The sequence below is a fragment of the Bos taurus genome, chromosome 9 (assembly GCF_002263795.3).
Source record: "Bos taurus isolate L1 Dominette 01449 registration number 42190680 breed Hereford chromosome 9, ARS-UCD2.0, whole genome shotgun sequence".
Taxonomy (NCBI): domain Eukaryota; kingdom Metazoa; phylum Chordata; class Mammalia; order Artiodactyla; family Bovidae; genus Bos; species Bos taurus.
This window is the reverse complement of record NC_037336.1, coordinates 36,528,770-36,543,816: the sequence shown is the minus strand read 5'-3', so window position 1 is coordinate 36,543,816 and position 15,047 is coordinate 36,528,770. Positions and strand designations below refer to the sequence as shown.

Genomic DNA, 15,047 nt, shown 5'->3' with positions numbered 1-15,047 from the left:
ATTCAATGACCTTATAGTCTTAATCACATAGACATTAAAACAAATTGAATATTATTTAAAAAACTATTTGATATATCTTTTAAGTTTATATGTTGTCTATGTTTATATTTTTAATTTTACTAAATAAAAGCATTTGTCACTCACTTGTGTCTGACTCTTTGTGACCCCATGAACTATAGCCCACCAGACTCCTCTGTATGGGGAATTCTCCAGACAAGAATGCTGGAGTGGGTTGCCATTTCCTTCTCCAGGGGATCTTCCCGACCCAGTGATTGAAGCCAGGTCTCCCGCGCTGCAGGCAGACTCTACCAACTGAGTCACCAGGGAAACCTCAAACATAAAATATAGAAGATGCATGTTCATTTATCTATTATCAGATCATAAACCACCTGAAAACTCAGTGGTATATAGCAACAATAATCTAAATTTTTTCTTTTCCAATAGCTTTTTTGCTATATAATGGATAAATAATAAACCATCTATTTTTAAAGAGCAAAATTTTATATACACAAATATATACACACCTGTGAAACTCTTACTATGTCCATGATGCCTATGATTCTGTGGGTCAGGGATTAGAGCCAGCACAGCAGGGACAGCTTGAGAGTCTGATACATGACGTTTGTGGCCACAGCTGGGGTTGCTTGAATAGCTGGGAGCTGCTGGGATGGCTAGACTGAGGCCGTATGTCTGGGATCTTCATTTTTCTTCTTGGCATGTTTGCTGGGATTAGGAGGCCTAACATGGCTCCTTGACTACTGGTCTTGGTGCCCAGGTTGGGATGGCTGGGCCAGCAAAGACTTAGCACGTAGTCTTCACCCATGGCTGTGTCAGTATAGTCAGGCTTCACGCACAGCAGCTAACTCCTCCCTGAGGTGAAGATTCAAGATACGCTCCAAGAGACAGGGTGTAAAAGCGGCCAGTCTTTTACAGCCTTGTCTCAGAAACTGGCACAACTCACTTCTGCTATTCTGTTTCGGTTAAAAGAGTCACAGAGTATATCCCGACTCTAGGAAACAAGGACATGGACACAACTTCTTAGTGGGAGGAGTGTCAAAGCAATTTTAGCCATCTTAAAGCACTAAATACCTGTTACAGATGCGATATTCCTGAGTAAAAGATGACTCCAAATTGAGGTCATGAACAATTTCTTGTGGATGGTAAGAGCAGTGGTAGGGGAAAGAAGGTGGAAGTAATGTCAGAATTTCCATCAACTCCTCAGTTTTCACTGCTCTTTATTAAGCAGTGTCCTTCAAAGAACCTGGAGTTATGCCTTGATATATTATAAATGGATATAAACACAAAAGTCATATAGTAAGCACCATTACTGTATATTATAGAAAATTATACCATTTAATGATATATTTTAGCCACATTAATTAATGATATAATTAGCCACATTTAATTAGTTATAACCCAGGTTCAGTCCCTGGGTGGGGACGATCCTCTGGAGGAGGGAATGTCAGTCCACTCCAGTATTCTTGCCTGGAGACTTCCACAGACAGAGAAGCCTGGTGGGCTACAGTCCATGGGGTCACAGAGTCAGACACAACTGAGTGACTAACATTTTCCCCACTTTTATTGATATATTAGCCACATCAATGATCAAGATTCCAAAATCAGCAGGACATAATTCAGTAACACCATCTGAAATAGATACATCAGATTCTATTAGGTTGGTGCAAATGTAATTGTGATTTCAGAACGTGAGTTTTAAATCATTATAACTAGGCTCAAACACGTCTTTATTAATCAAAATAGGAACCATTATAATCAACACATTTTTTTGCCCATGAGAAATGGGTTGGTTTATTCTTGTAGTGTAAAATTCTGTACTTCGGGATTCGACAAACTCTAAACATTTTCTGCCTCCTGCCGGTTGTGGAAGCATTTTCCTTGCAAAAAGTTATTGAGATCCTTGAAGAATTTTTTGATGCAAGTTTGGTTTTGGGAAGTGCTTTGAGGCTTCTTCTCTGTCTAACCACTGAGCTGGTTGTTGGTGGTTGAATATAAAATCCACTTTTCATTGTATGTCATAAAACAATCAAGAAATGGTTTGTTGCTATTGCATAGAATAAGAGAAAATGACACTTCAAAATGATGATTTTTAAAATTTTTGTCAGCTCATGATGCACCCACTTATCGAGCTTTTTCACCTTTCCACTTTGCTTCAAATGCTGAATAACCATAGAATGGTTGAGGTTGAGTTCTTCGGCAATTTCTCATGTAGTTCTAAGAGGATCAGCTTCAATGAGCCTCTCAGTTGATCGTTGTCAGCTTCCTATGGTCAGCTACTATGCTTCTCATCTTCAAGGCTCTCATCTCCTTTGCAAAACTTCTTAAACCATTACTGCATTGTACATTCATTAGCAGTTCCTGGGCCAAATGTGTTGTTGATGTTGCGAGTTGTCTCCACTGCTTTATGACCCATTTTGAACTCAAATAAGAAAATTGCTTGAATTTGCTTTTTGTCTAATATTATTTCCCTAGACTAAAATAAATATAAAATACACAGCAAGTAATAAGTCATTAGCAAAAAAAAAAATAGAGAAATGCACATTAAAATATATTTAAGAATGTATTCCAATATCAAACGTCAAAGTTCACCAAAACCACAATTATTTTTGCAGCCTAACATTTGTTATTTTCCTAGGGCATTACCCTATTGGGAATCTACTAAACTTCATAAGAATTCCACTTTTTTTTTCACTTGGCTCAGACAGAGGTGGAGGGTGAGGGGTGGGGAGTATTGAAGCTTGACAAACGGATCTGTTGTATTTTAACAAACTTTACTGGAAATAATTTCAAATAGGCAACTTCATAGTTTCTGAATAAATTATTGTTGTTTAGTCACTAAATCATGTCTGACTCTTCAGGACCCCGTGGACTGCAGCCCACCGCCCAGGCTCCTCTGTCCATGGGATTTCTCAAGCAAGAAAACTTCACTGGGTTGTCATTTCCTTCTCCAGGTTGATTTTCCAGACCCAAGGATGGAATCCATGTCTCCTGCACTCAGGGAGTCTCCTGCATTGCAGGCAGATTCTTTATCACTGAGCCACCTGGGAAGCCCTTCTGAATAAATACAATCTGCTATAGGGATAGCCATGTCATCAAGTCATCAAAGATAAAGATATATCTTTATTACATGTTCAACCACTATGTGAAGTATGTACAACTAACACAAAAAGCAGCAAAAATAATAATAATAAAGTAAACCTCTACGGAGAATGTTTTTATTGTAGTCTTTTGAGAAACACAAGGAAAAGACAGTATATAACACAGTTTACCCATGGAAGAGAGGTACTTGATTCATTTAAGGGGAATTAAGTAAATGCATTCATCATTATTTGGCCATACTTGGAAAGAAAGAACTACTCTTGTTATCTTTTTGGGTTCCCCTCAACCACAGCTCATCACAGTGATATCAGTGGTTTCTCAAATTTCTCATTATATCTTCATTCCTAAAACATTTCCTCTTCTGACCAAAACACACAGGAATGAAAAGAAAGAAGAAAGAATATTTTTGAATGCACATGTGCTTGCATACATTATCATATCAGAGCAATTACAAGGAACCATTAAAAATGTTAATCACTTGGAAGTCTAGAGTGGAGACCAGGTGGTAAAAAGTTTTGATAATTAGGTAAATTTGAAGGTGATTTCCAGACTTCTATTAGAGGTCTGTATCTGGACTTCCCTGGTGGTGCAGTGGATAAGAATCCACCTGCCAATTCATGGGACACAGGTTCAGTACATGATCTGGGAAGATCCCACACGCTACCGAGCAACTAAGCCCGTGCACCACAATTACTGAGCCCTTGCTTTACAGCCTATAAGCCACAACTATTGAGCCCATGTACCTAGAGCCTGTGCTCTGCAACAAAAGAAGCCTCGGCAATGAGCAGCCCATGCACCACAACTAGAGAGTAGCCCCTGCTCGCCACAACTAGAGACAACCCGTGCAAAGCAATGAAGACCTAGTGCTGCCAAAAATACATAAATCTAAATAAATATTTTTTTGTAAAAGAGGTCTGTGTGCAAGGTAATAAGACTTTGGCATTTGAGGCATTGAGTTAATAATCAGCATTAAGAGAAAGAGCAGTTATACCTAATAGATAGGAAATACAGTCAGCCCTCCTGTATCTGTGGGTTTCATATCCTCAGATTCAACCAACCACAGAGAGAAAATACTCAGAAAAAAATTCCAGGAAGTTACAAAAGGCAAAACTCGAATTGGCCTTATAGTCAACTATTTACGTAGTGTTTACATTACATAAGTAACATAGAGATAAGTATATGGGAGGATGTGAGTAAGTTATAGGCCAATATTGTGCCATTTTATATAAGGGACTTAAGGATCTGAGGGATTTTGGTTTCTTCAGTGGTCCTGGAACCTATCACAAAGGACATGGAGCAACACTGTATATCCAGATAAAAATGAGACTGAAGTATTCCTACATCACTGAGACTTGAGTCCTAGAGTTTCCAATGTGCTTGTTAACAGTCTTATGGACTCTACGGGAGAGGGAGAGGGTGGGAAGATTTGGGAGAATGGCATTGAAACATGTAAAATACCATGTATGAAACGAGTTGCCAGTCCAGGTTCGATGCATGATACTGGATGCTTGGGGCTAGTGCACTGGGACGACCCAGAGGGATGGTATGGGGAGGGAGGAGGGAGGAGGGTTCAGGATGGGGAACACATGTATACCTGTGGCGGATTCATTTTGATATTTGGCAAAACTAATACAATTATGTAAAGTTTAAAAATAAAATAAAAATTAAAAAAAAAAAAAACAACATAGCATCCAGGTACGTCCTTGGCAGTCCAGTGGTTAAGACTTGACTTTCCAATGCAGGGCGTGCAGGCACAATCCTTTGTTGGGGAGCTAAGATGCCACATGCCTCAGGGCCATAAACAACAGAAGCAATATTGTAACAAATTCAATAAATTCTTTAAAAAAAATGCATTGTTTAAAATAATTTTCTTTTAAGTAGCATATTTGTTCTCTCTCAACAAACTCTGCCCAGATAATGTCAACAAGAGTGGTTTTATCTGTGGAACTAGGGCTGGATGAAAATTTCTTTCATATGGTTATCAGTACTTACCAACAGTCTGTTATAGATGAGCCATTGTGCTAGGCATTTAGGACATGTCCATAAAGAGTCAAGGTTCTTGCCCTTGAGGAGATCAAGAGGTATAAGGAAGACTTGTAAATAGATTAGGAAATACAACAGAAAGCCAACTGGAAAACAAATTTAGATTCATGCTTTAGAAAAGATTTAAATGAAATAAACAATTAAAACGAAAATATGAAGAGGAATCCAAGGTACAATTTCAAACTCTTAGAATGGGAAAGACCCCATTCTGATGATTTGACCCATAAAAACAAAAAGCTATACATAGCAAGAGGTACTCTAAGCAAAGTCAAAAGAAAGAGGACAAATTGGGGAGAAAATATTTACAGCTTATATTATAAATAAAGGATTAAATTCCCTGAAGAGTTTTTATAAATTAAAAAAAATCCTAATATAATCTGAGCAAAGGACATGGACCTTTCACTTAACAGAAAATATAATGGCTCTGAAATATATTAAAATATATTCAACTTCACTTAGAACTACAAATTAAAATGATATCATTTCCTATCTATTAGATTAGCAAAAATCAAAAAATCTGATAACACAGTGTTATTGAGAGTTATGGGAGAATTTTCAAGTATTATTGCTACCGAGTCCAAGCTTGTACTACTTGCTGCATGACAGGCTAATCAATGGAGAGACAGGTTGCTGGAGCAAGGAATAATGACTTTATTTAGAAGCCAGCAGACTGAGAAGATGGTAGACAAGAATTCCAAAGAACTTTCTTCCCAGAGGTAGAGTTCAGGCTTCTTTTATACTAAAAGTGAAAGTTTTAGTTGCTCAGTCATGTCCAACTGTTTGCCACCCCATGGACTGTAGCCCACCAATCTGCTCTGTCCACAGAATTCTCCAGGCAAGAATACTGGAGTGGTTTGCCATTCCCTTCTCCAGGGGATCTTCCCAACCCAAGGATCAATCCTGGGTCTCCCACACTGTGGGCAGATTCTTTACCATCTGAGCCAAAGGGAGTAGGCAAAGTCCTGGTTCTGGTCAGACTCTGGAGGGGATACGCTAGTTTCATCTTTACAACAGCCAGTCCCAGGTGAGCCTGGTCAGGATATTTGTTGTGAGCTACACAAAGGCATTTTAGCTTAATGTTCATTATTAGAGGGGCAGGTTTCCCAAAGAAGGGTCACCATGTATGTATAATTTGAGCTTAACGGCAGCATCCCCTTAGTGATTAACTTGTAACAGAATACAAAGTTTCTTTACTATTACATTTTTGATAGTAGTGTAAGTCAGCAAAATCTCTGATAACAATTTATAATATCCATCAAAACTATAGACACATACTTCCTTGTATCCAGAAATTCTACTTCTAGAAATTCATCCCACAATTATATCCATACATGTAAAATGACACATATACATTATTATTAATTGTAGCATTGTTTGTAGTAGCAAAAAGGTAACAAGAGTAGAAACAACCTGAATGTCCATCAGTAAAAGTTGAGTAAAGTAGGGGTATATATATATGATGGAATACTTGGCTTTGGGGTTATTTATTGCTATTCACAAACCACCCTAAAACACAGTGGCTTAAAACAATAATAATTATTGATTTCTTCTCAAAATTCGACGGGTGACTATGCTTAGCTGGGGAAGTTCTGTTCTATGTGATATGAGCTGGGGTTGCAGTCATCTGGAGCCTCAATGAGGCTGTATTGTCCAAAATGGCTCATTCAGATGGCTGGCAGTTGGTGCTGGTTGTTGGGCTGAAAGTAAGCTGAGACTGTTGATCATAGTGTATTAGCATTAGCTCTTCTCCATGTGTCCTCTCCTTATGGCTTGGGCTTATTCCAGCAAGATGGCTTACTTCCAAGAGGGAGTGTGGCCAGAGCATAAAGCTGTAGCTCTCTTTAAGGGTCAGCCTTAGAAATTATCACTTCTAACTCATTCTATTGACAAAACGAGTGATAAGGCCAGGCCAGATTCAAAGCAAGGGAAATAGACTCTTTCTCTTAAGTAAAAGTATGGCAAAGAACTTGTGGCCATCTTTAATCTACCAAAAAGAAAAAACGTAATACTTTATATACTGATCTGATAATTTCCGGTATGCACTGTTAATTAATGGGTATATAACTGTGTATATAATATGATAGTACTGTCAATACAAAAAGTGTGGATGAGGAGAATACTTAATTGTTTACATGCACCCAGAAGCGTCTTTAGAGAATACACAAGAAACTGGGTAGCTAGACCCAGAGGAAGAATGTTCAGTGATTTCTCTTTTTACCTTTTGAATGTTTCATAATATGAAGGTAGTATTTATTTTAAAATGTTAAACTATAAAAATGATAACATAGTAATTATTACAGGCTACATTTCCTAAAGATACGTGATGAAACAATCAATAGTCAATTCGGAAAGAAATGGAAAATTTTATTTAAGCCAACCTGAGGATTATAACCCAGGAAACAGTCTTTCTGATAGCTCAAAGGACTATTCCAAAAAGGTAAGGGGAGAGGCCAGTATGTTCGTGATTTTAGAGAAGGGGCACATGTACGTAATCAATCACATATCTTGCTCCTTGTGAGGAATAGGTATCTTAGTTAATAACTTTAGAGTTTTTCTGCATACAGGAAGATGCAAGACACTGAGTTCACAAAGTTTTCTCCTGCAAACCTCTGACTATCTGAGGGCCGGTTCTGTCAGTTTTCCCAGAGCACAACGTGCTCAGATCTTCACCCTGAATTCATTTCCGGGTGTATTATATGTCAGCATCTGTAGTGGATAATGACTTGATTCTTATAGAACTTGATAGTGGGCAAAATTCTTATAATCCCCCCTTTTCAGCCTTAACTTAAATGAGGATTTGGGAGGCATTTCATGACCAACTTGTCCCACGTTGCTCATTCCCAGGTCAGCGAAGGGGTTCACTGACAGGTAATGTGCTATTACTGAACTAGGTCTTGTTAACAGTAGCCAAAAGCCTTTGGACTATTTGTCTTAACTTATTATGTCTGTTATGGTTCAGGAAATGTTTCTCTTTTGTTGCTTCTTCCCATATCTCAAGTTTTACTAACACAGCCATTGATTTCATAAAATTATACATTTGGTCAATCATTTCAAGTCATCTAATCATCATTAATTTTATCAGCAGCTCAGTCACACATCTAGTAGTACAAGAAACAATAATTTCATAAATAAGCAGAATATAAGTAATATAGCAAGTAACATTAATAAGGATATAAGTAATAGGTTAAGCTAAGAACTTCTGTTAGGTAAGGCCTAATATCTCCCCAGGTCATCTGACCTAGTCTATTCTCTAGCAGTTGCTATCTTTAAGCAAAATAATATTTTGGCATTGTACATAAAATTCACCAAAAGTATCTACATGCACGGGCTTCCCAGGTGATACTAGTGGTAAAGAACCCACCTGCCAATGCAGGAGATATGAGACGTGGGTCTGATCCCTGGGTCAGGAATACCTCCTGGAGGAGGGCATGGCAACCATTCCAGTATTCTTGCCTGGAGAATCCCATGGACAGAGGAGCCTGGTGGGCTGCAATCTATGGGGTGGCAAAGAGTAGGACACGACTGAAGTGACTTAGCATACACGCATGCATGTGCATAAACAAGGCAAGTAGTAGGTCATTATGACCCTTTATAGGATTGAGAAAAGAAGGTCACCTTTTAAGGAGTGGCAGGGCTGGCACCAGGAGGAGAAAATTTGATCTTCATGGTTGAGCAAGCATCTCTGCCATTGGACAGATCCAGGTTATGCATAATACAGATGCCCGATGGCAACCCAGTCCAGTATTCTTGCCTGAAGAATCCCATGGACAGAGGAGCCTGGTTGGATACAGTCCATGGGGTCACAAAGAGTCAGACACTACTGAGTGACTGAGATGATGCATCCTAGAAGGGAGGAAGGAGGTCCAAAGGGCCAGATGTTTCAACTTTTCCTGTCTTGCCTTAAAATATGAATTGTTATCTCATTAGGTATATTTAATAGACAGTAGGAAATTTAAGATATATTCCTAAAAATCCATCATTTTTATAGGATTTATATTCATAACATTATTGGAGCTCAGAAAACAGAACTGACAATTTGTACTGAGAGAGAATGATTCAGAGTAGCTTTTATGCTAGGGCTTGAAGGGTGAAAAGCCTGAAAATATTGGTAAATTATAGTGAGAAGAAATCGAGATGGGTCAATCCTAATGGTTTCTGTTTTTTATGTGAAAGAGGAGGCAAGGTCATCCCTTGAATATGAGTTTTTCAGGATAAGAGGGAAGGCTTAGACAGAATGAAAAAGTTTGGCAGCATTTCTATAGGAAATGAGTAAGAGAAGCAAGAACAAGAAGACGAGCCAGGTCAAAAAATATCTGCGCTTGCAATCCTGCCATCAACAGCAATGAGATTTTTCTCCACTGACTCAGATACAGAGAAAACAAATAATGAACTGATCCACAGTTGACAATGGACAGGACAGGTATGGGAGAAAGTTAAAAGAATGTGGAAGGACCCTAGTATGAGGGGTATAAAAGTGATGGGCCCTGCAATCCTAGACAGGAATTCAGTAGAAATGGGAGACAATGAGAAATGAGCAGATGGAGAGGACCCAGAATGGGAATAAGGGCAGGGAAGTTAGACAAGGAGAAGACAACTTGATTCTTGGTTTGAAGTCAAAGATTTCAAACACAGGATGATTCTGGGTGCAGGTACAATCCAAGGAATGACTGACTGGGGTTCGGCTTCTAGTGTTGGTTATTAGAAATGTATTGCCGAGGTTTTATTTGACTGATAAGCGTAAATTGGGTAAGTCCACTCATAACACTCAGGCATGGGTCAAATGACTGTATTTTTTATATTCAACTCTAAACACATGGTTTAACAACAGCTCCTACTTTTTGGCGACTTGTTAGTATATTTACATGAAAAGACAGCATAATATACTACCTACACAGTATTCTGGCACCATGTTAGAAAACCTGGGAATCATAATTTATGTAGACACTACAGATATAACTTTTAAAGTTGACAAATGATGATGGAAGAAAGCTAAGCACTTTCAAACATGTTTAAAATGCAAAATTTTGAGTTAAACTGTAAAAACTTCTTGAGAGAAGAGACCCTTTTATTAACTCAGTGTACTCTGATACTCCTTTTGAAACCTTGCTCCCCTCAAGCTCTACCAATGTGTAGAACTATATGGGTCAGTAGTAAGAGATAAATAGTACTTCTTGTTTAAGTTACTGGTTGGTAATTTTATTTGTATCTTTTGGGGAAATGGATCCCAGCTACAATAATACCCACTACTCTCCCCACACCCCAGAAAGATGGGTGTATTCTTTCTTGTTCTATGTCTAAAGAACAAGGCTACTTCCCTGATCAAATTCCAAATTTCTTAGGAAAACAGAAGCTGCAACTAAACCACACCAGTAACTTCCACTCACATGTCAGTTTAAAAACAAGTTGGGAAAGGTCAGCCTATTCAACTTCCTTCTATTGTTGAGTTCACCCAGTTCCTGATTATATTACAGTGTGGTGGTGATTTTTAGAGGCGATTCCTTTATCTGTTTCAGCTTTCTAAGCAACATAAATTAGCCAGGAGAGTTCTTTTCATCCTGAATCCTATATGTCTTGGGAAAAGATTGTCTGTGATAAAAGCCATGATCTCCAGTGGCCTTTGCAAGAAAGTCTGTGGCACTTAAGTGGAAACACGTTCAAGAATGGGGCCTAGGAAAGCTCAACAGTGACACAAAGAGGCCACTGGTGTGCAGTGACTTTCAATTCAAAGGGCAAAGACACTCCTGGGCAGTTTAAACACTAACAGTTAGACTTACTGAAAATAGGGTTTTAGCTTTCAAACTATGGCTCCCGTTTGTTTAGGCTTTTATCATTTTGAAGTCATTAGCTTCGCCCCAATTATCTGAAAATATACATTTGTCCCATGTAATGGTTGAATAAGAATGACGTATAGAAAATTGTTTCTGAGGAAGTTTTTTAGCCTATCGTATGAAAAATTCAGAATACTATATTTTGTTTATATTGTAATTTTATCGACTTTCTTTTTTACTTTTCGACTACCAATTCTAGTCTGTTTTCTATGCAATCTCTATATTTTAGTTCCCTTAAAAATTCTGCACGGACAATATCTCAGAGTTAAAGTGAAATTCAATGTATTCAACACGAAAAAGGAATATCAAAGGCACCATCTGCAAAACAGACAATCAAAAAAAAAAAAAGAAAACAGGTGGAAGAAGTCTGGGAGGAGCCAGCGCCAGGCTAGGCACGCTTAGAGCATCATTTTTTTCACTGATGAGTGTGTACTGTTAGCAAGCTTGTAATAACACTATAATAAACCTGTAATAATATTGCTTACCAGAAGTGTTCCGAAGGCAATAAGTTACATGCATCGTCAGTGTTTAGAAATTTGGCTACCAAATAAGTAAGCTCAAAGCGGGGATGGGGAGTGGGGACTGGTGGTAAAGAGCAAGGTTCTGCTCTGCTGAATTCTAATGATGTGACCTTGGGTAACCTACTTAGCCTCTTCAGGTTTTTCACCTATAAAATAACAATAATGGAATTACCTCTTAGGGTTGTTGTGAGGATTAAATGAGGTAATAACATATGTAATAGAACAATATCACAAACAGTGCCTGGTACGGAGCAAGCACTGAGATATCATGGGGAATTCTCTACTCAGTTTTTAAGTTAGGTTTGGTTTCCAGGAGAGTCCTTAAAATGGTGAAAGTTTTTTTTTTTTTTTTAAATATCCTTTTCTAGAGGTGAAAAAAATAAGACCAAAGAATCTTTAATGCTGTGAAAGGATACTGAAAGAGGAGAGTCATCATTAAGTATTTTGCTTATACCAGTAAGGAAACAGGTTTAATTTATAGCGGGAAACGCTAGGCTTCAAGTTTGTAGACTTCCTGCACATTGAACTGTAAGATCTTGCTGAATTGGAAATTACAAAGCAAAGCTACCTGATGTCATTTAACAAGGTATTAATAAACTTTGAAGCTTCTCTGTGTCCTTCTAATTGGATATGGAGTGTAGTGATTTGACATAAACATATTACTATCTATAGGAAAAGAACTGGATTCTGACACTATTAGGGCTGCTTAACAGGGAGAATCAGTTCATCAAGGGAGTTCTATCAGCAATTCAGCACCTAAGCTCCCTTGATTAGATTCCAAGACCAATGATAAAGATAGGTTTGCTTTAGAGCAAAGTGTCTATAGTGATGTTTAAGGCCCAACTGTATTCCATTCAAATTACAGTGGAAAGCAACAGTGTTAAACACCTAATAATCCATTTAATTTGTTAGCAATCTCAGTTTAAATCATTGTGTAGAAGACCTCCGTGGCAAGCTATTTTTATTATGTATTTTTGGGTTTTGTGAAATCTGTAAAGTTTTAAAACACTAAAATTTTTAATATTTACTATTTCATTCTTTTACAGAAAATAGTACAAAACTTAAAACTATTTTCTAAACCAAATTTAGTCCAGAACATATGTTTGAAAGCATTGGTTTAAAAAAAAATGATATTTTAAAAAGTAAATGTGAAGAAAATCTAGAGAAAAGTTGGAATACCACCTTGTCATAATGATTAAATTTTAGCTCAAAGGGATTGAAAGATGATTTAATTTGCTCACCTATCTTCCTGTTACAGACAGACCGCTTTGTTGTTCAGTTACGATGTGAACAGTCTCCTTGAAATTGTATGACACTTGTATACAGACTTGTATGGCCATAGTAGTGCCCTGGTGACAGATGAGAAAACAGAGGTGAAAGCACCTGCCCACAGTTCTGCAGAAGCTTGGTTTCTTACTGGCTTCTGGGACACTTTCCAAACTCTAGAGTGTTGAAACGAGATCTGCTGCTGCTGCTGCTGCTAAGTCACTTCAGTCGTGTCTGACTCTGTGCGACCCCATAGACGGCAGCCCACCAGGCTCCCCCATCCCTGGGATTCTCCAGGCAAGAACACTGGAGTGGGTTGCCATTTCCTTCTCCAGAAATGAGATCTACTAACTCTAAATTCATATCATATATCAGGATACACCACTTGGTTAAAATTAACAGAGACAACAAAACTGATATAAATCTTTACAAACTCATGCTTCACAAGGGACTGAACTTCTTGTAACAGTTGAAAAGTGCACCCACAGGAAGAAGATAGTACAGAGTACATTAGAGTGTACGACTGTATTAAACCTATTTTTAAAAATTAGCAGTCCCCTCTGGGTAGAAGGTGGGCAGGGAATCACATGGCAGAAGCCCAGGCCTGGGCCCCTTTGGCAACACAAAGTTCCGCTCAGCTGCCAGGTGTGTGGTGCTTTCTGTGGTTTTCCATCTCATCATTTTAATTTTATGGGATCATAGTTTAGGTGGCCTCACAGAAGCAGAGTCTCTGGAGATCCTGTAAAGTACAAATAAGAGAAGTCATTGAGGGAGAGTTACAGGAGGCATTGGGGGAAATTGGATGACTATGTAACCCAAGCAAGAATAAGACAAAGACGTTCACTTCGGTACTGGGGGAATTGCATCTAACTGAGATGTTATGTCACTCACATCTTTTGGACGTCAAAAGAGATAGAATCACATGTAAATAGATACTTTCAGCTTAATATTTTTATGTCCTGGTAAATGATTCAAACCACAGTCATTGTGATTCAACCTTCTTATATTTGCCCTTGAAGGACAGGAAGTATAACTCACTTCTTTGGTATTCCTCACAACATATAGCATATGAAGACAGAGGGGGAAAGAGAGTTTGATTACATTTGTCCTAGGTTATTAAGGGAAAGGAAGGGAGAAAAAGATCCCTAGTTTTCTAGGTTGTTGTTCATTCTTGCAAATAAACCATGTATGTCCCTTCTGATGCGTCAAAACTAGTTAATTGGGTGTGAGCCTATATTTTCATTTACGGTCCACAAACACTCATTCTAAATCACAACCTACTCCAATAGAAAAACAAACAAACAAACAAACAAACAAAACAAAACAAGCCCCAAGGCTGGCTGGCATTGAAAGTGCTGGCAGACAGAAGTGGTAGTCTGTTGGTAATTTTATAAGGTTTCTGTGCTGATCACCATTTGGGCAGTGTCTGCAATCGCTGATGAGGCGTTCACACACTCACAGCTGCCCTGGGCGCAAGACAACATCTGCACAAAAACAGACAAGGATTCTTCTGACAATTAAAAGAGCTGGTTACTGCTAATGCTATTGTTGTGCTTTACTACAAGAATTTCAATTAAATGAAAATCAAATGTGGTTCTCAGAGGCCATATGGTGCAGTGAGGGAAGGGCCCCACTCCCGCAGTCAAGGAGCCCCCCGTTCCTGCCCTGGCATTGCCAACGCCTCACTGTGAAAGACAATGCTCGGCTGACACGTGCCCAGGCCTAAGCCCGGGTCTTTAGACTTGAAAAGAAAGGACCTGTGGTTCAGGAACATGCAAAGAAACTGAGAAAGATGAAGCCCATCTTAGAGAAGAACAGACATACCAGAAAGAACAGAAAGGAAGGATCAGGCTCAAAGAGAAAACTACTGAGGATGGTGCCAAGTAAGGTAATAATAACTCGTTATTTAGTGCCTAGACTATGCCAGGCCCTTAAAAATGTTCTTAATATACTTACTGGAATTGAAATGAGCAGACCACAATCCTTCAAAACTTCATTCATGTACGTCACTCAGCAGTTGCATTGCAATGCCAAGGGACCAAGTACTTTTCAAATATTATTTCTAACTTACAAAACAAGCTTTAACCAGAAAGTATAGTTGTGTTAGTTGAAGAAACTGAGACTTGCAGAGGTTGAGTTCCCTGGGACCACACAGCTGGTGCATGGCACCATTTCTCTTTCCCTGTTATGAGAGATTTGGGCAAAGCCTACAGATGACTCAAACTGCCCAGGGTAATGGAGGCCTGGGAACTGGGGGGATTCCTGTCCTGCA

At 38.6% G+C, this 15,047-nt stretch overlaps 1 long non-coding RNA gene across 2 annotated transcripts in view; it reads right to left on the bottom strand.

The window, feature by feature from the left end:
- Positions 1–1,218: 1,218 nt before the first annotated feature.
- Positions 1,219–15,047, bottom strand: part of LOC101905407 (uncharacterized) — a 44,977-nt gene continuing 31,148 nt past the window's right edge. The window contains exons 6-10 of one of the 2 annotated variants that reach the window (XR_009496009.1): positions 12,751–13,514; positions 8,776–9,003; positions 8,522–8,654; positions 5,110–5,181; positions 1,219–4,905 (exon numbers count right to left, since the gene is read on the bottom strand). This is a non-coding gene — a long non-coding RNA (uncharacterized lncRNA). Of the gene's footprint in view, positions 5,182–8,521; positions 8,655–8,775; positions 9,004–12,750; positions 13,515–15,047 lie in introns of both variants that reach the window. The other variant, XR_009496010.1, reaches the window with a different exon arrangement.